Genomic DNA, 23,245 nt, shown 5'->3' with positions numbered 1-23,245 from the left:
TCACAGGCACAGAGGGATTCAGACCATGAACACCCTGTGCCAGCCTCTGTAGGCAGATGGAGGCGTGCCCAATATGCCCACACCTTGGCAAAAAGGGAATGTATAGCACATACACTGACAGTGTAGGCCCCTATGGACTGACACACTTCTCCACCTACATACACAGTAAAACGGATGGCACACACACACACGACCACCTGTAAATTGTAATGTATAGGTGGCCTACTGTGTGAATCCTACACAGGCAGCCCTCAACTATTGCACACACAACAGCTATTGGAACAAGGAAAGTTAACACCTGAACAGTAAACGAAGCTAACAGCATATGTTGATACTGTATGTATAGGTTCCTATGTACATCGGTAGGTACATGCCCGATTGTCAGAGGCCATTCATCAGCCTAGACAAAATGTGTCTGCTATCACCCCCCCATCGATTAACTAACTGTCCCTCTGTGGTGCAGAGCCAATTGCAGGATCCATGTGTGTAACCACTGTTCCCCACCTACTTTGCATGGATTCCCCGGTGTGTTAATGAGGGCCTCCATATAATGTAATCAGGGATGTAGTGCCAAAGCATGGGGAGTACCCATGACAGGTATCTGCCACCCCAGCATTCTCCAGTTATGGTTGTGTCAAGGTGTAGCACATTACAGTGTGTGGCTCACTGTGACATAGATTCCCAATGCTGGAGCACATCCATTAAACATCACTTGGACATACCATTAATAGGTATCATCCATATATAAACTAACTGAGTTACACATTTGATTGCAGTATGGAGGAACAGCCATAGTACAATCCACATACAAAACACCATAACACTTGTACAAATCCCAGATGACCAAGTGGTAAAGCCACTGACTGTGTCATGCATGTTCCCGGTTCCATGTCCTGCAAGGTCCGTTACGTAATCCCGATGGCACGAATAATGGATGTTGGATGCAGGTCATTAGAGCATGTTTAAGCATGTTAGTGGGTTTATGTGGCGGCAAGTGACAGTAAGCATCGTTTAAACATTACTACACGGATATGCTCAAAACAGGTCTAAGCTTTGCTGAATTCCGCACAGATCACAGTCAAAGATGTCCAGAACAGGTGAAACCAGCATTATTCACCCTTGTACTAATAGTGCCTGCTCTGAGAGGTAAAACGACCATTGCCAGGAGTAGAACACACAACCATGTACACAAGCACCTACCACTAAGCTACGCGAGATGTACCAACGGCAGGTCTGTATTGTGACAGGTTAAAACACAAAAGGGCGGAGTTCAGGAAACAGTATACACCGCCATGTACCCAACGAAAGGTGTGTTCACTCTCTCTCTCTCTCTCTCTATATATATATATATATATATATATATATATATATATATATATATATATATACACATATATATATATATAAATAATAGGGATAGAAAGGGTGATAGAGAGATGTATGTCCATATATATGGATATACATATATCTGCAAATATGTAGACAGGTTAACGACATGTACACAACCATGGAGGTACAAATAAATAGGATACTGTCAACTACCGAATGCTTTACATACCGGTACACATAATCATGAGGCTTAAAGATGGAAAGACCACAGTACTGGAACACTATAACCACGAGTAATATTATCATGATGTTAAGGGACATTTAGTTATTGCTGCTGGTGCTGCGGTCCAGGTAGGTACTGTGTTTAAGTGTGGTTCCAATTGCTGTAGAGTGTGTAAGTGTGTGTTGAGAGTGCGGTGTGTGTTTCCGTGGGACTGTAATGTGTGTGTGTGTGTGTGTGTGTGTGTGTGTGTGTGTGTGTGTGTGTTTGCATCGTGTGTCTGTTTGCGCTAACTCGGAGGTAGATTATTACAGTAGTTGTGGTCATAGCCGGCCTTAGGCATGCGGTTACCACCTGTCCCACTGTGAGAGGGGCAGTCCCTCTTTGGGCAGTTGTGTCCTGACAAAAAATATTAAAAAAGGCAAATGTACCGAGATTGTAGGACATAATTATGTCCCATGTATTATGTAATAGTTGCATTAAATAGTTATTCCTGTATCTAAAATATGTAAATGCTACAAGAAACATAATAAGCAACTAAAGTGCTACAAGAATAAGGTTTTATTTAGGACTAAAGTAAGTTCTATCCTTTGTACTGACAGTGGGTATGTGTCGGCCTCTAAACCCCGATGTATGTCCTGCAAATGTCCCACTATGGCCATTTGAAAAGGTGGCAACCCAAGCCAAAGAGGTTCAGTCACCAACACAACTGCAATGAGTGCAAATATCTGTGACAGAAATAAACGAGACAGCTTTCATGTAGCAACATTTCATTACATATCGATGTATTTCAGAGGGATTGAAGGATCAACATCACCTGCATGCTATATAGGAACCAATTAACAATGGCTTAATGAATAAGCCTGCAATAAGCATAGTATTAGTCTACTAAATGACAGGTCTTCAATTAGGGAAGGAGCCCCCACACACATATGGAATATGTATAAATGCAGTCCCCACAAACCTTTATCTGCTATGTACATGCACCTACATCTCCCCCACACCCGAAACAATTGCAATACAGACTGTAATAACATCACAAACATCCACTCACTCAATGACATCTGCAGAAGTGTTAACATACCTTGTGAGAGACACACTTGTAATGGCGCCATGTGAAATCGTTGCTGTTGTACAATGGAACAGACGCCGATGTTACAGGTTTTGTTTGCAATAGTCTCGTATCAGATGGTTGAGATAACAGCTACACTCACATGTAGAACTACATACTCCAGCCATCACACACAATCCATGGGGGACATGAATTCAAAATATCTGTGTCTCTCCATATAGCAGTTGCAATTCATCACAATAAAACACTTCCAGACCGTCTCCCTAGAAGATAGGGCAAAAGGACAACGCCCGAGTGGAGTATTCAATTATACCCCACTGTTGCTGTGCAATTGGTCAATGGAGTAGCTGCACAGCTGATGTGCATGTAATAATTTACTCCGGAACACCAATTGGTGGCAGGATACCACATGTTACAGGTATCTATGTATAAAATGATGGCTTGCCATACATTCAAACCATATGCTCATACCATAGAACCGTTGAAACAGGAAAGGAGTAACACAGATATCGTAAACTCGGACCACTAAGAAGGTATGTAGAACACTCAGTATGTTAGTGTATGTAGTGCCTGTTCTGTATTAATGAAAGTGTACGCAATGCATACAGTGGGAAAAGGTATTATGTAGTGATGTCTTGTTGAATATAGTAACGCTTGTAGAAATTGTGTGTACTGCTGTGGGCCACAAGGTAAACACCTCATACACCACAAGGGATGCTACATAAGGGCTTTAAACATAACAATTCCACTCCAGCCGCTGTCGGTGGTAGGGTTTGTCCAACAAGTATGTGCCATAACAGGGGATAGTATATGTTGATATACTGTAACAGTAGGCATATGTATGGGTGTATAATGAGAATAACATGCCTAAGGTGGTCCTGCTGTGCAATTATGCTTTGCATTATGGGGTATGGTTTCAAAAATGTGAAATGTGCAGTATTGTAGGTAGATATGTCAAATATTTTACATAGCATTACTGTTATATTATGCAAACATAAGGTATGTCTATTGGAATGTACAATACACAATAACAGGATACATATGGCTTGTAGTCATCAGACAGTGTAACAGCATGATAGCTAGTTGAAATGGAAGAGCTACTCAATTATCCATGCACAAAGGACATGTAATAGCTTCATAGGTTCATAGTTAGGTACTATGCTGTCTGACCAAGTCCATTTGTAAGCCCAAATACAGTGTTTTCACTGGCGGCACCTCCCTAGGTTAGTGTCCTGTGCCTGTGAACAGCAGAGCCATTTGTTTACTGCACCTGTGTATAGTACAGCCACTGCAGTGATCCCTGGCGTACATGTCTGTTCCCCATCCACCCATCAAGGTATCTCATGAAGAGTGCTAGTGAGGGACTCTGTCTGATGTACATAGGAATCATGTTCCAAAGCATGGTGAGTGTCCGGTTCAGGAATGTATCCCTCCAGCACGTGCTACTCATCATTGCGTTTGGGTACATATCCCAGAGCATGTTGCTCTCAGTGGCTTTTGCTTATGTTGCTTATGTGGAGCATATCCATCAATATTGTTGTGGACATGGGCCTTGTATGTTCAGCAGAGGTCACCTCTGAGTATGCAGTATGCAAATGAGTACAGTTGGGGTGTCTGTAGTTGTGCTGCATACGTCATCCTTCGGAGGTGAGTAATCCTGTTGGTGTGTTAATGTTGTGGTATTTAAAGCCGTTGCTGTTCTGTAAGGTACACCCCAAATGGGGTGTTGTACCCTTGAACGTGTTTCATAAGTCAGGAGTATAGAGGTACAATGGCAGCCTTTGTTCCGGCTACAAATCCATTACAGATTAGGATGGCCATGTAGAAGGATATCCACACCACCTTGGCAATATGGTTATCAAAGGAGTGGGTGCTATCTATGTGTGTACTAAGATCCCTTATAATGTCTTATGTATGTGGGGGACTACCACCTATGTGATAGTCAGTGGGTGATTGTTGTAATCCAAAGGGGATGTCTATGCACCTTGTGGCATGCCACTTGAGGCCATGTTACCGACACCAGGTATCCGTCACAATGACACCCTTATGGAGGGTGTCTGTATTAGCTGGTGAATCAATCATGGCCCTTAGTTTGCAGTCATCTGGAAACCTATTTAGGGAAAGTCCTTCTGTGCTAGACTGTACCTCAGGGAAGCATATACCGAACATGAGGGGTCCTATGACCGAGGACTGGGGTATGCCAATTGTAACTGATGTACAGTAGGAACTACGGTATGCTACCCTCACTGCATGTGTCTTGTCCGTGAGCCACTTTGCATAACATCTCGAGACGTATGGGTCGCTGTGGAGGTTGATGTGTATATTGACAATACCAGAATGGTGAACGGTGTTGAAAGCCAATGAGAGGACAAGGTAGGCTGTGTGGACCTCCTTACTGTCATCTACTACCTTGGTAACTGTCTCAAAGGACTCCACCAAGTGTAGGAGCCATGGTCTGGCCCTAACAAATCCAACCTGGGTGGTATCAAAGGTTTGGAAGCCACCAATGTCTCTGTGAATGACTTCCATGATGATGTTCTCCATAGCCTTGCAGAACAGTCTAGTCAGGCATATAGGGCAATAGTTCCTCTGGTCCATTGTGGCGCCACCTTTGTGTAGTGTGATAACTGTTGCTGTGCACCATTCAGAGTCCACAATGCCTGATACAAGGCTATTAGTGAATTTGGTGCCCAATGTCATTCTGAGGTTTGTGTAAATCGCAGCCTGGGATGTTGGACGGTCACATGGAGTTTGTGTTCCAGGCTTTAGAAAGAGCAAGTTTGAACTGCGTAGTTGTGACCACAGGGACTCTGCATTGTTCCTGTATAGATTTGGGCCCTTTAGGGTGTGAGAGGAGTGTTAAGTTAGCATTGAACCTATCTGCCAGGATGTTGCCAATATCAGTCGGTTCTGTAATGTTCCTGCCTAACCGTTGTATGTCAGAGCAGATGTGGGTATTGCCATCGAAAGTAGTGACATACCTCCATAACGCTTAGTGGTAGTCCTTGGAATGTGTCGCAGTAATGTTTATGTAGCTAGCTTCGGAGGATGTGATAAGGGATCCCAGATTCCTACTGAGGCTGACCAGGGAGCTACCCCACCCATGGGAGTGTACCCTATACTTTGCAACAGTCTCGTCCTTCTGTTGTATATTATGTCCATGGCAGTGGACCCTCAGACTGGCGTCCATTATCTGGTGGGTACCATCATGGCTCTGTTTGGGATAGCATGATCCATGCAGTCGTGTAAGTGCTAATGAAGTGCAGTTGTGAATGTTTCAGCGTTTGTAACTATATTGTCCATCTGCACGGGTGTCATGACATTTACTACTGCTGTCATACGAAGCCTGAAGTTGGCTATGTAGAAATATTGTACTGTGTTTTCCGTGAAGGGTGTGGTGCCGGGATGTGGATAGCAAGGGTGATTAGCATACATTCGGAACTGACCAACAAGGAGATAACCCCAGGTGTGGAACACCAGTCACACATGTTGGTAATGTCCAGGTCTAGGATATTGTTGGCCTTGGTGGTGGTTTGTATAGGTTGATCCAGCCGATTGGAGGTTATGAATCCCCAAAAGTGTTGGCCTAATGTGTCGGTACATGAGTAGGTATCACAGTTAAGTGTGGGGTAGTGTCAGTCTCACATCAGTAGTTCCTGTTTGAACCCTACTTTCCAGTACACCAAGAAATGAGGGCCGTTAACCGTGGGGTATGGTGTGGAATCTGTAGCAAGCTACAATTTGTATAGCAGTTCTGGCCACAGTTAGTTGCACTTGGATTACCTCTGATGCATTGTGCTAAGTAACCAGCATGGAGGTGTGTACATCCTTGTGAAATATGGACACACCTCCGCCATGGGTGTTCTGGTCCTGGTTACATGACTGAAAGGTGTGGTCTGCGCAATAGCCTGTCAGTGCAGGGGTGCTCTCCAGAGCCTAGAAGCAGGTCACAGTCACTGCAGAGATATCAAAGTGGTCCATTATAAGGAGTGCCTTGGCTGAGTGCGTTTGAGATGAAGATGTCAAGCATTGAGTAACATTACCCTCAGGGTTTTGCTTGCCTGTAACTGTTCTGGTGGTGAATATGTTATTTGAAATGTGTCTAAAACAGGCAGTATAGGAGCAGCAAGAGCCTTAGATGTTATCCATAATCTCAGGGCTGACAGGTGCAGGTCAGCTGTGCCAAAGCATTGTGGTTTGTCGACCATGTTATTCAAAGCAGACAGATTCTGGATACCCTTGGAATGACACCAGAAGCATAGGCGACTGTTGAAGTGAATAATTCTGTCGTTGTACTGTGTTATCAGTCTGGACTAATGCAGAATGCTTCTCAGGGCTTGGGCGATACCTGCCTGGGCTACAAGATCAGAGAGCTATTGCATGTCCCTGTACATGTAGTCCAGGAAGTTACATCTCAGAGCATTCACACTAACGTGGATGATGACAGTCATATTGTACCTGTTGAGGAGTGACCTGAGTGCATAGGTTATGTTGTGGATCCTGTTACCCAACAGCCAGATGAAAGTGACTATCACCTTGTGTAGCCTGCTGAGTGGGACATCAGTGTGACCACCTACAGAGTCACCTATGACTAGTGTGTTGGGTATGTTATAACACCCTATTGGCTGTAGTTGATGGGCACACATGAGTCCGTGGGCTATAAGTAATTGGTGTTGTGTTTGGTGATGGGGGCTGCCTCTGTTGCCTACACAGAGTAGTATGGAGAGGCTCCGCAAATGTTGTAGTCTTACTATGTGTGGCCTGTGGTGGTGGAGATCTAGTGAGAATATGTGATGAGTGGGGTGTGCTGCAAATGTTTAACATCCCCACATGATTGTCAGGTTAAGTCTGGGTTGGAGAGAGCATTACCTCCAGCATGGCTACACATGTGCATCTCCCACATAGTGTCATATGTCAGGAGGTGAGCATTGACTGTGTACATGAGACAATTGCTATATTGCCTCATGTTGCCCATATTCATCATATAGACAGGCAATAATACTGGTAATTGACAACTGGACATGCCTGTATATTCAACCATTTCTCACAAGATGTGTGAGGTAAGTGTGTACAACAGCTGTTGTACTGTAAGCATGCTGGAAATGTAAGGACAAACAGTGTTTACCTGTAGGAAATGAGTAGGATTGCGTGCTATAGTAATTAGTAGCTCATGAAGTGCTTACATGTTCTGAACAAGTGCTGAGCATGAATAAGCAATACAGATAGGGTGTTGGATAACATAAACTCACTGCCCCCCAACAGGTACACAATCACATATCCATGAACACTACAGAGCCCCTGTAACCATAACTATGATGGTACAAGGTGCACTCAGGCTGCATGTGACCTGTACAAATCCCTGGTCGTATAATACACATATGGCAAAACAGTTTGCTCTACACATACACTTCCATGTAAAACATAGGCTCATGTCAGTCTGTGAAAGCACTGAATGGATCACACCAACAGTTATCACAACCCACAAAGTGGAGACGCCACTCATAATGGGAGGCACTGCACTATTACCCTGCTGAGTATGGTCTGAAAGTCTATGAACCTTAATCAATGTAGATGTTGTTAGCAGTACAGATGTAGATGACAGTACGGATGAATTCACACTGCATAGCATACCTGTGACAGGTCATAGGACATCATCACCCATACTGTGTTCCACCTACACTCAGTATACTACATGTACCTTCGTATGTCACAGGAGTGTTCTACCAGTGGCCTGTTCAGAGAAGCAACACTACAAAAGGTGTCTGAGTGACATGTGCATATCACACCAGTAGCAGCTACAGTAAAACAGGGTTAATGTTTTGTACCCCCCCCGTCATTGTAGCCCATACCACACAGACAAATGGGAGGCATCTGCATATGTGAGTATGTGAATGGCCATGATCTAGGAGCAATAGCTGACTCAGTGTTGTGGACAACATACAGAATGGGCTTTGTGGGTGAGGTGCGTGACATATGTGCACAATTTGACAGCTGCTTATTGCATTGTCACCGCTATGTTAATAACCCTGTACCCATTAACTACCACCTAGGCAGCGGTCAACATTATGGACACTGTGTGTAAGGGATGGTGCTGTGCAGTTTACCTCCCTGAGCTAGTGACATCACCATGCCTATTAGGTAGTCATAAGAGGCAACCCAAGTCATGACAGGGTGCTGTCCATGAGCATGGAGATCATTGGACAGCCATACTCAGCACTCAAGTGACCAATATCGGATCACATATCACCTTTAAGGGGTATTGGCCATGCTTGGTTGGGCGACACCAGCCTTCACAATCCTCATCTCCACTATGCAGCATGCTGCCTACCCTGCATAAAGACATGTGCAACACTGTGATGTTGGACATGCTACACGTACATATCCTGATCTGAAAGACATACGTCATGGGCAGCCACCTTCCTAGTACAAGGGTCGCCACATGCTAGACAGATCCCGGTGCCATACATGTTGCATACTACTGCCATACCATGCAACCCTGTCCAGCAAAGCTGCACATGTCATCTCTGTCATACACGGTGCGATGACCACATGGTAGATGTATCATTAACTGTCTGGATCAGTAATGTGGCACTGATTCACCTGTCGGCGGGAACATGGCTGTCAGATGCAGCTAGAAAACCTTACATCCTATGCCCATACATGGCCCAGGGCATACACACTACTACATGATCTTGGCCGTACATGCTATAGTTGATAACCATCCCTGCGAATACCATCCACCTAGCCAGTGTCCCATGTGTATCACATGTGCAACACAGGCGATACATGGCAGGATGTTGAACTGCTGTACAGTGCCGTGTAGATGTATATGGCAAAACACATGCATGTAAAGGTTTCCGTGCGCATGCCTGCATTGTCACTGCCCATGTCCATTAAGGCAGTGTATGTGATGATATGTGACATATACACAACATCAAGGTCAACAGCATTAATGTGCACATGTCCAGGCATGTGCTGATAGGTAAGAACACCAGTACAGGCAAACAGACATGCCCACATCAAGACAGCATTCACATGGAGTATGAGCAATGTAATGAGGTGACACACATGTGACACACATATATGGTGATAATATCCAATCCCCATCGGGTGTTACATGTGTATGAAACAAACATGTCAGTTGTGTCAGTGTCATGACGATTTGCAAAGACAACTGTTCATAGGTACTGAATGTAATACACATGTATGTGCAGCTGTATCTCTGTGCATCTCTGAGATACTGTGACCTGTCTCCATCATTATGTCTTCCAGATAATGCCTCGATCACGACTGCTGGCATATAGCCACTTGGAGGATGATGCCCTCATACCATACCTCCAGGATAACTATGAGGTACTGTTCAGCCATGTGCCACAGCATGCCCAGCAGCGTGATGACCTGTGGCAGGAACTTTGCAGGAGGGTTAATGATGTGGGTGGCTATAACTGCACCTACCAGCAGGTGCGCAGACACTGCATGGACCTGATCCGACATGCGAAACAGCGTGCCAATGCAATCGCCAGGGAACAAGGTAGAACAGGTGGTGGGCCACCAACCCAGCCCCCACTCACACCTACCGAGGAGCTACTGGCCAGCCTGGGGACCCCATCAGAACAGCATCCACAAACTCTAGCTGCCATCATGGAGGTGGGTGTCTCCCAACCACCGAGCCTGGAGTTGCCTGGTAAGTCACTACTGCACATATAAATATTATATCCCATTTAGTCGCATGTGTCACTGTACAATATGTAATGTAATATCATATGCAAGTTTACACACATGCCGCATACTATAGTATGCTACCCTGTGTATGCACACATGTGCATACTCCATAGTATATGCTATTGTACTGGCAAATGTGTTAACATGCACAGTGCACCCTGTAGCTGTCACACAGTCATGGATAATGATCAAACTGTTGTGTCACCCCTATACAGGTACCTCTGGCATGCCGCAGAGACAGCAGGCCGTTGCATGTGAGACAGTTATTAGTATCAGGCATGTGAATGCACAGATCTATTCGCCATGTGGCCAGTTAACTCATGTACACATAATGTATGGTCCAGTCATGATATACAGGTCGCATCTTTCATACTGGCTACCCATGTGCAATATATACAAACTAAATGAAACACCAACATGAAACCACAGTAACTGTCATTGCTAGATGTGTGGACAGCTGTGCATACAACGGTGGAGGCGTTGTTCAATGTAGGAATATGTACTATACATCAGAACAACACATGTGGGGTATGCAAACAGTACCACACAGTGAGCTAGGATATGGGCAGCCCACATGATTCACCATGTTGGAATGTGCCCCTGCAATGAGTGCAGACATTGTGATGTGCCATCTGACATGTCCCAGACATGTAGTGGTCCGGCTGCAACATTGTCTTACTATCCCATAAAACATACCCCACATACCAAACATACATGTTTCTGCATAACCCTGTGGACACTGGAGTATCTGACATCTATGGGTGTATGTCATATGGGACAACACAGACATGTGAGATAGATGGCCATCACACACATTTGGCCAACACATGTTCACACATGGCCATGGAGGATGGCCAGAGACATGTAGTAACACACAGTAGATGTGATGTGTATGCATGTACACCCTGTTGCACATTGTCTACACATGGTCCAACTATAGCCTTTGTTGAATGGTTATATAGTAGATGTGGAACACTGGACATCCTAACAGCCTGTGCACAGCTTGTGGAGGTGTCACTTAATTCAACCACATAAGATGTGTTGAACATCATGACTGTGTCACAGCATGAAAGTAGTCACCTGTACAGCTTCCACATACATACACAGATACCACATCAGGCCAGAGATACCATACATTTCCCTTGCTGCTGTTGGACATCACTGTCAGCCATGCACCTCGTGTGTGTGGTACATAAATGTCATGTGGGACATTGTGTATTGACCAGTCTGCCATGTGTGGACATGGTTGTCAGGCAGCTAAGAAATGTTAGCAGTTGTGCAGGGGTGTCATCCATATGTTTTCCGGTGACCTGTCACACATGACACAGCATGGTTTAGTGTGTATACACCTCAGCGACGTGGGGCACAATCCACAGTATTTATGTATTGTGTATGCACGCAGTCATGGCTATGCACTGTATGTGTATTCCACACTGTATAGCAATAGAGATGCCTCATGATTCCATGCAATGGCACTGTGTCTGTACTTCACACTGTATAGCAATATAGACGCCTCATACTACCCTTCAATGGTCATGCACATCTGCTAAAAGTGCATTCTATCTGTAGGGCATACAGACAACACTGCAATGTGACATCATTACACCGCTGTACATGTGTCAGGACACCATTGTGTCAAACATGTATGCATGTCACTGAACACATCAGCAGATTACACGTCATACTACATGTTAATGTCAAGGACATATGCCTCACATCAGCCATGTGTACTGTTAACCTGTGCTGGTCCACATGGTGTATCACAGGGATGCATGCTTACTACCATGATTGTGTGAAATGCATGGCTTCTGCTATGACACATGCTTGCTGTTGTGTGCAACCCAGGGATGTATGCTAACTCACACTATTAATGTCTGAGCTGCATGCCGTCTGCTGTATCACATGCATGCTGCATGCCTTCTGTCATATCACATGCATGGTTGTCTATGTGTGTCTGTGTGTGTCTGTGTGTGTGTGTCTGTCTCTATTGTAATGTAGAGTCTTTGTTTACCTTCACAGGTGATATAGGTGCGTTGCCCTCCTGTGGTCCAGCTGATGTTAGTGTCCCCACAGACTCTAGCAGTGATGAACATATGCTTGAGGTACAGGCAGAGTTGTCAGGGGCTGAATCTGTGCCATTGGTTGCCATCCCACCTATATCCCCCTCTTCCCCACACACAGTTCTCATGCCAACACATACCCCATCACCAGTGGCCATAGAGGAAGGACAGTTACCATGTGTTTCTTGGAACAGGAACATGTGGTGGCTATGGAAGGTGTGTCTTCACACCATGGTGTCAGTGAAATGACTGCAGATGTGCCACACAGGCATGTGGCCAGTGCTGCTCATAGGAGGACCTCTGGCCAACATACACCTGCACGACAGAGCGCAGCAGCTGGTGTCACCAGACACATGTTTTAGACTGTAATGACGGCACAGGCATGTGCTGAACGGCAGAACAGAGAAGGGCAGAGGCTTCAGAGAGCTGCTATCTGTTCTTTAAATGAAAACATCCAGGCATTGGCAAATGCTCAACAGCAGATTGCTGACGTTTTGGACAGGTGATTGGGTGACATGGTTGGAATCCCTGACCGTGGCATGGCAATCCGCGAGCGTGAGCTGTCTGTGCTGGAACATCTGATAGGAGTGAGGCATAGGCCACCTGGATGTAGGCCAGCTACACCACCTGGTGCAGGTCTACGCAAATGAGCAACCTCACATGCCCGCTCCCATAGTGACGGTAGCAGCAGCAGTGCAGCTGGTGCTGTGCTGTCCACACCAGGACACAGCAGGCCACATGGATGTGGCCCTGGACGGTCCCAGTGGGGACACGGTTCCAGTGGACATGTGTCATCGGACAGTACCCAATCTGTACTTCTGTCTGGTAGTGCCAGTGCAACCCCTGGCAGGCACAGGTCACATGGCCGTGGCTGGACACAGTGAGCTGTAAATCCTGGTCTGTACAATCTGGAGCTGTCAATAATACCTCTGTGTAGGCTGGATACATGGCAGAACTGTGCGCACACATACACGCACACACCAGAAACATCTGTAGGGCACCGCAACACCCACATGCATAACAACCACACATGTCCAATTAGATCACAGGCGCTAACCCACACACATGATGTCATCCACTGGTGCAGCCTAGGCCCCTGGAAAACATTATCACCCTGTGCATATGATGATGCCTGTGCCGCATCCCTGTCATCCACACCATCGGTGCAGGGACATGCTCATATGGTCTGATGCACAGGGTGAACAGAATAGTGAGATAAGTGTATATTACAATTGTTGTGTACTGTTGACATGCAGCAGACATACCATGTAGTACAGGTTTAGAATGCATTGTTTTATGTTTACAGTATGTGTCTTGGTAGCAACAGCAACAGCATGTTGGTAATGATGCCCTGCTTCCCTCCTTAAGGTCTAATTGCATGTGCCATTAAGTACCAGTGTTTGCAGTTTCACATGTGTAAATGTGGAGTACTCACAGGCATGGATGGCAATACCAGCATGCTATACGTAGACTCAACCTCACTGTTAGAAAGGTTGACATTCCAAAGATCTCTACACATCTACTGATCCAGGAGCATGTGAGCTGTGTACTAGGCTACAGTGGCTAGAGACGTGACATCCATACCGGGTGACATCACAGGTACAGCTACATGGTGCAGGGGGTTTACACAGCAGTCTAGCTGATGTCAAGGGTAGGCGCCAGTTGATAGCATGAGGCCTCACTGTATAGCAGTAATACACTTTCTCATTACAGGATGAGAACACACACAGACATACACAGACACACACAGTAACACGTCCACACTCACGGGGTCAATGACACTATAACACTCACTTGATAGCAGATGCCCTGCCTATGTGGTAATCACCATTACAGTACTGTGCACCCACATGATGCAACACAGAGAATTAACATGTACAGGTAGTCAGTAATGCCTAAGACTGACAGCATCAACAGGGTAGTAGATTGCATCACCTTGAGGGGTAGGGGCCCTATCTGTTCTCAATGGTAACATACATCCTCACTCCATGCACCAGACAGCCATACATACATATACACACACAATGGAGTCCACAAATGTCATGCACATACAGATAGCTAACATGTGTGTGATACACACACCACCCCTGCCTATTTCTTGCTTTCTACACTGCAGTATGTACAGATCTCTACAACAGGGTACAGGGGTGTGTAGCAATTGGGATGTATTCCCCACCATACGTGGCATATATGGTCACACAAGCAAACACACATGGCAGTACTGTGAATCAAACACCTGCTATCTTATGATACGTCTGACAGACATGCAGCAGTATTGCCCACATTACAATGTGTACCGATGCTACCTTCGGCAATTGTGCTGCTATATGCACATGGGAGGACTTAAGTTTTACAGGTGTCAAGTGATTTACAGTCAGTGACACCCTGACTGCTGTGTAGGTCGTATGTCTGCACCTTCAATTAACAGAAACATAGCTTACTATTTGCACATGTTATGGTAGGACGGCTTGTGACACACCTGTGAGCTGTCTTCAGAAAACATTCTGCAAAGGTGGCCCACCACTTTATGCACACACATCCATCCATACCTGATGTACATCTTACCGTACTGTCAGTATTTCACCATATACAGGTGTCAATGATGGGGCTGCATTGCAACTGCATGTTGTAGTAAGACACAGATGAACTGCAAACATCAGCTACTGCACATGCATGGTAGCTGAATGCACACCACTACATGTACATGTGTATAGGTCCTACATTCCTGTCATGTAGCCATGTTTGTATGCATTGCAATTGGTGAACATGTGTGATGGCATACATGACACATGGACTGTTGTATGATATGATAGTTGTCATGGGTTACCAGTACAGAGGGAATGTTAACTCAGTCAACATTGCTACCTTATGTACTGTTAGCATTCAACAGCCATGGACCTACCTTCCATGTGCATGCGTGTAATCGCTGTAGCCACGTGTCTGCATGAAGGACAGCAATAGCTATGCTATGTACATATGTGTTGTGTGTGTGTGTGTGGGGGGGCATGTACATATCCACGGCAGTTACATGTATGTCATATCCAAACATGAGTGTGTTGTCTGGTGTACAGCAACAGTTATCTGTTACAGCTGTATAAGACCCAGGGCCCCTGTTATGTGTACAGCCGATCTGGTTATGAATAGTGGTATCAGTGCATTGCATAACACATAATGGAACCCTGTCAGTACATGGGTAGTCTGCACAGTTGCTGTATAGCTAGGTACAGTCCACTGGTCAAGAGTAACATGGTGTTGTACTAATGTATGGATGTGTGTTGCTGGTCCAAGGACATGGTGATGTGTGAGGGCTACATACTAGAGTGCGGCATTTACCACTGTGATCTGCACCTGACACATCTGTGATGGCTTTTGAGAGTGTACTGGTCAGTACATGTGAGTGGCCTTCATGTACATGGGGACACTAACACCTGGAGCGGTCCATAACGGTCTTATGGCCCACATGTCTGTATCTGAGGTATACAGTGGTAGTGCTATTGTGCACAACTGAACCTTATGCCAGGTGTTCCTCACTGCTCAGATGTCAGTATTCCCCATTGTTGGATCTAGATTGGCAGCTATGATTATGAATGCTACACATCTAGCACTGTTTAGCATACACATACAATGCAGTTGTCCTGTAGGTGTCAGGGTGTTTACCTGGTTTCAGGTTCTTCGTCTATGTATGGTACTACATGTGCGAAGTACCCACTCCTGCTAGGACAACACCACGAGTGGTATTAGTGTGCCAGGTTTAGATTGGTACAGCTAAGGTGATGGACAGCAGCAGACGTTGTGTAGAAGACCGGTGTCAGACATATGTAGTGCAGCATTCATGCTAACAATGATGACTATCGACACACTGTGCCCTTCCATGTTTAGAATCTGTGTGCATACAAGACAGATCTTCGCTACTAAGTGTGTGAGCATGCCCAGTAAGCCATTGTGTAGATGGACACATAGTGCATTCCAAACTGACGTGTGCTACTAAGTGTGTGAGCATGCCGAGTGACACCTTGTGTCGGTTATGTGCTCTGTGTATGGGCATGACCATTGTAATCCTGTATAGCGATAGTGGTCATCCAGTCAACAGATGGCCATACCCCACTTCAGGATGGTTTCCTACATTGAACACACTGGTTCACAGGTATGTACACCATAACTGCCAGCATCCATGTCGATGTCTGCATTCCTAGAAGGTCATATTGACTGTCTTGAAAGGTGTAATGTCTGTGGCACGTCTCGTATCTATGTTGTGTTGTAATACTGCTCTGTAGATAGCCAGCTGTCCTGCTCACACCACTGCTGTGTATTTGTCTCCGTCTGCCTTGGGACAATAATATGCTTTTAGACTGCTCACACTCCATACATTCCCTATCGGCATTTGTTCCATTGTTGATGATGTCACCCACCTAGAAGTATGCCTCTGGGAGTGCTGTGATCCAGCAATCTCAGTAGCACATTCTGTAACTGCGTAATGCTGTAGTGTGATAAGGTAGTTAGGTCTATGTTCAAATCCCAGCCCTGACAAGTGTGTGTGTGTGTGTTTCCAGCTGCCTGGGGACAGAGTAATGCTTTTAGACTGCTCACTTTCCATACAATCCTTATCGGCGTCTTTGCCTTTGCTGATGATGTCACCCACCTAGAAGTATGCCTCTGGGAGTGCTGTGATCCAGTAATCTCGGTAGCACATTCTGTAACTGCGTAATGTTGTAGTGTGATAAGGTGGTCAGGTCTATGTTCTAATCCCAGCCCTGCCATGTGTTTCCAGCTGCCTGGGGACAGAGTAATGCTTTTAGACTGCTCACTCTCCATACAATCCCTATCGGCATCTTTGCCTTTGCTGATGATGTCACCCACCTAGAAGTATGCCTCTGGGAGTGCTGTGATCCAGTAATCTTGATAGTGCATTCTGTAACTATGTAATGCTGTAGTGTGATAGAATAGACAGGTAGGTGCTCAATTCCAAGGCATGACAGGTGTGTGTGTTTGGCAGTCATATCCTATGTGTTGGTATCTGTGGGTGGCTAGCTTCAGGATGTGTTTAGTGTGTTTTGTTGCTTTCCTATATAGTGTCCACAAATATCATAATCACCCAAGACACTGGCTTGTCAATACATACATTCGCCAATAGGTCTGGTGAGTAAATGTCAGCAGCCCTACTCTTACCCTTAATACAGTCTGACCCGTGTGATGCAATGAAACACACTTGCCTTGATAGTAACACCACTACATAATGCAGGTGGCACATGTGGTTTCATTTTCATTCTTGTCTAATGCTTTGGTGTCATGCGGTCCGCTGTTGTGATATAAATGCAATATCTACGTATGTGTGTGTATATGTATATGTGTGTGTGTGTATGTGTGTGTATATATATATATATATATATATATATATATATATATATATACATATAATATACATAGATATAGCTATAGATAGATAGATAGACATAGATATATACGTATATGTATGTGGACATTAGCACTACTGAATGTTTGTGCTGGATGATCTGTACGTGATCACCTTGGATGTATGCATATCTGCCATGGAATAGTGGTAAAGCACATCATCTGTGGTGTGCAGGGTCCCGGGTTCTAGTTCTGTAGTGACCGGTTATTTTGTTGCTGGGAAGACCAAGGGACATTGAATATGGTGATAGTAAGGCACCTTTAACCAGTTGTGTACGGATCTGAGCAACACTAAGCAGTGGCTATTAATTTGGAGAGTCAGTATGGGTCATATAACTATGCATTAGAAGACTATACTATACAAATGAGGTTGACAATAGTGAATCCCGTTTATCCCCAGGGTGTGATGCAGATCCCATGAGTGTATGTGTGTAGATAGCCGGGTGCAGGGCTCGAATATAGGTGAAAGCATGGGAGGGGGTTCAGGCATACTGTACGTACATTGGGGACCTGTGCCTCGGGATTGCTCTTGCCTTAGCATGCCTAAGCTAGGGGTGTGTCTATACCTGCCTGGTAAAATTGGGAGGAACAACAGCAGTAGTGGAGTAGTCAAGGTGAACAGGCTGCACAAACAGATGATAATCAGCACAATCAGCCGATTACATGGCCAGCCCGCCCCAGAACACTACGGTAAAGTGAGCAAGCACCATACACACAGGTTTCTTCCACACTTTACATCACAGGTGTATACATGCGGGGACATTTCTCAACACAGTCCAACCAAATGAGAAGGGCTGCAGCAGGCAACATAGACCAACATGTGCAGGAGGCTGAGGGTGGTGAGGATGTGAATGCTGCCGCACAACCCTTAGTGAGGTGACATAAGACTTTACAGACCCAGGGTAACTTACCAGGGCCTACATGAGCTGGAGATAGTGGAGCACTATGGGGTGGACAGAGACCTCCTACAGCAGCTTGTTGAGCTGTGCCAGCCACACCTGACACATCGAACAGGCCGAGAGAAACCCATTCCAGTGGATACCAAGGTATGTGTTGGCCTAGGTATACTAGCCACAGGTACCTCCCAAAGCACAACTGTGGATATCATGGGGATCTCACAGGCATCTACATCCAGAGTATTGTACCAGTTCACAGACGCCATGTCACCACATGCCAGTGAGCACGTACATCTCCTCAACACACGTGATTTGTTGACCAGCAATATGCGTCTCTGCCACCAAATGGCTGACTACTCTGGGGTACTGGGTGCTATAGCCTGCATGCACGTACGCATCAAAGCACCACCCAGTGAGCGGGGTAGGGCCTACATTAACTGCAGGGGCATACTCTCCAAAAGCTAGGCCATATGCGATGGCCAGGGCATTAAACTGAATGTGTGTGCTGTCTGCCCTGGAAGCTATGACGATTCCGATATATGGCATCTGATGCAGCTGTACCACACCTTTGCCAATATGGACATCCCCTACAGTCTCCTAGTGGGGGATGCTGGGTAACCACTGGAGTCGTGGCTGATGACACCCATCAGCAATGCACACACACCTGAACAACTACACCATAATGAGGCAGACGCACAGGCAAGACATATAATTGAGCATGTGTTTGGGATGCTCAGGTCACGGTTCTGGTGTCTGGACACATCCAGTGGAGCCTTGCAGTATTTACCAGCTACATGCACCCAAATTGTTATGGTATGTGCTATGCTACACAATCTGATCCTGCGCTAACAGTTGCAACAGGAACAGCATGGGGCAGGGCCACACAGCTCCCCACCAATGCCAAGGCCTGTACAGGCACAGTGTGACTTGGAGGAGGAACTACCTGAGCTGGGCCCAGTAGGCGAAAGGGGCGTGCACAGTATGACCTGCCTTTGGCAAAGAGCCAACACATGGCATATGCACTGACACAGTAGGTACCCAGGGATTTCACCCTCTCTGACTCGCACAGACAGTACAATGGATGCCAAACATGATGCTACCTGTGCTCAGCCATGTATAGGAAGTGCACTGTGTGCATCCGACATAGGCAGCCCTCCAGCACCATCCTCAGGTCTGGAACACTCCCAAGGTAAGTCAATCGACCTACCAATTGGCAGTTGTATTAGAATGTGTATTTACCTGTAGCTATGGTATGGATGTGAGCATACAAGGGAATTTGGTGGCCGACTGTTAGGGCAGCAGACAGTACACGTCCATAGTGGCACCATGACATCTGTAGCACATACCAGGGTCACAATAGTAGCCAGTAGTACACAGGGTGTCCTACCCACTGCAGGTTAAGGGCTGAACATCATGTGTGTCCATACAGCCCACACAAGTCTCATACAGCTGGACAGGTGTAGACCAATACATACAAATGTTATACAATGGCCTCTGGATATGCCCAATGAATGACCCCAACCCCGACAGACACACACACAGACTACAGCAGGCCAGGCAGTTGGATGTAGGTTGTGAAGGCTAGGATGTCTGAAACCACTATGCTGGTAATTAAAGCTAGGATCTGACATACACTGGTATGCCTCCAACCAGCAATTTAGGTAGATCCACACACTGAAATGGAGAACCTGGCATACCAGTACAGTAGTAACAAATGTGTACAACTGTCAGCTGTGCCCCCTTTCCAACGTACGCATGTGAAAGTCATGTGCAACACCCCCGGTGCTGTGTAGGACTGTGGATTCAGTTGGATATCCCCCCATGCTGTGCAGAAATGTAGCAACAGTCAATGCCACATGACCGTTAGCTACCCTGCAAACACAGCATGCCACCTGTCGGTGTACAACGCAGGGGTCGGCACCACAGTACTGACTATCTGGACATGTGACACATATGATCCAGTTGACCATACTTGGCATGCTCAAACACATGAAGGTATGACGGTAATGTCAGTCGACAACATATGTAACAGTCATACTGGGCATGCTCACACACTGAAACACAAGACGGCCAGGTCTGCAAACACCAGTGGTCCAGACATATCTGCCAGTACATTGCTATACTGTTGGATGACTGTGCTGTATGGTACGTGTGTGGTACTGTCTATTGTCTGTACATATGCCATGGTGTATTGGTAATTCACATGAGCTGTGTGCGCAGGGTATTGCTACCAACACGTGCAAAGGACGGTTCTTTGTTTGCGGCCAGAACGACGCCTTTGGATACGGAGTGGGTAAGGCACATTCTAGCAGGTGGAAGCAGTTGTGTGTGGGTTTGCACACTGTTAAGCACTGCTGACCTCTGGTTACAGCTCCTTATACTTGTTTAGACTCCACATTTCTTTAACAGTGCAATACTTGCATACTGGTAGCCAAACATGCTTACACCTGCTTGCTCACTCACTTGCATGTGCACTGACATTTGTGCTTACATTTGTCACTCATGCTGGGTGGGCGCGATCCCTTGTGATGCCTATTACATCGGACTACATGATTACAGTATCGGGTATGTCTAACCATTAGGCGACAGCAGGCATTCGACTGTACGAACTCAGTGGCCTGTCCAGTGACATAATCATATTATATACATGTTCCTCATACAATCTGCTCCCATCTGGCTGATACATGGGAACTGATACTCTGCAATGCTGACATGTAAATGTTTTTTGGGAAACGCATCTCTCTGCCGGGTCATGCTACCGCATACCTATTGTAGGTTTTCCACCTTTTAGATTGGCCGACGTGAGACTCTAGGAGTAACACCTTTCCCACTTTGCATGGGACAGTCCCTCATTAGGCATATGTGTCATGCGAGAATTCTCTAGCCATAGCAACTGTCCTGATTAGAGGGCATTATTATATTCTACGTGTCTGTAATAGTTGTTTGTAACAGTTATTGTATACATGACACGTCGATATGTTATGTGAAGTCGCATAAGCATCTTGACTGCTGCTACACTAAGCTTTGATTTATGCTGATATGTATATTTCTGTACTATTCATGGCTGCAGGTATGTTCTGACCTGGTACGTCTGACATTTCTACAGAGCAGGTCCCACTTTGGCCATTTGGAAAGGTGGCAGCCCTATAGGACCTATATGTAGAGCTGTCACATTTGGCAAGGCAACACATACCCACAGCCAGTAGTAAATTGACTACTTCACCGGTTTGCATACGTTAACTTTATTCTTGTAGCATTATAGTTGCTAATATTGTTTCCTATAACATGTAGCTATTTCTGATACAACAAAATCATTTTATGACACCACTACACACAATATATGACCTCCTTTCCCGAAATCACAGGCCATGTGCCGTAACATTCATTTTGCAGGACACAACTGCCCAGAGTGGTGTGTCCCTCACAAAGGCGAACAGGTGGTAATCCAAAACTATTATGCTATCATCAACCTAAGGTGGTCGGTGGAATATGCGCTTTCTGTCACTAGCAGACCTCACATACCAATGGGGGATAATGAACACTGTATCAGGGACACTGCATAACACCCTGAGGGGCACATTTAGATGATTGGTTCTATTACCTGACACATTGACAGTCACAGGGCATATGTATTCATTCACGTTTGTCGAGGTACATGCTGTTTATGACTCATACATGTTGTCATCAGTCATTACCTGTATTCCGCCACCTGTCCACCTAATAACACTAGTTCTGGAAGTGTTTAGTTGGACTGTGTTACATTCTGATTCATAAATATGGACATCCATGCTAATCGGGTACACGGCACTGATATAGTCTCTATGTGTTCCCCCAATGGTTTACGGACTATCCAGTAGATGTGCTCTTCAGGTTTGGGAGGTATAGGCATCTGCTATGCCCACATAGGAATATTAATTACTTCCACTGGGCGGGTCTACTACATCTCTGCCAACCAGCACCTGCACACTTAGGCCCATTATTGCATACCCATGATTCACCTACCTGATACCCCTCTACAGCACTCATGACAAATACTTACTGTGAGCGCAGCTGAGGTATGAACACACCCCTACACATTGCCCACTCTCCCCGTCTCGGGACACATGTTGTACGTTTTGTCAACCCATGTGTTATTACACTTGCACAACCTACTGTTCCATGTACACCTACATCCTGCTCGCATCGATAACCAAGGGTTCACACGTAAAGTGAATTTTTGGTGTCCCGCAAGGGACCCCGTTATCCATGTTTAAAGTGTAGACCTTGCAGATCTCTCCCACTGGTACTTTCCTGCCGGTGGTTTGGAAAGCAGCAGTATATTTATCTTTATTGCCTGTCTGTATGTCTGACCGGCCTAGCTGGGCAGTGTGGGAGGTAAACGTTTCTTTATTGGACCTCCCAGTAACATATGCCCGGTCTGAACATATGTTACCCGTAATTGCTGTAAAGTAACCTAGTTATGTACATGTGTATATCTACAATGACATATATATTTTTTGTGTGTATATGTGTATATATCAATAACTGTTGTATGTGT

The sequence above is a fragment of the Protopterus annectens genome, chromosome 8.part0 (genome assembly GCF_019279795.1).
Source record: "Protopterus annectens isolate FY-2018-M chromosome 8.part0, PAN1.0, whole genome shotgun sequence".
Taxonomy (NCBI): domain Eukaryota; kingdom Metazoa; phylum Chordata; order Ceratodontiformes; family Protopteridae; genus Protopterus; species Protopterus annectens.
The sequence above is the reverse complement of the archived record's forward strand: the minus strand, read 5'-3'. Positions refer to the sequence as shown.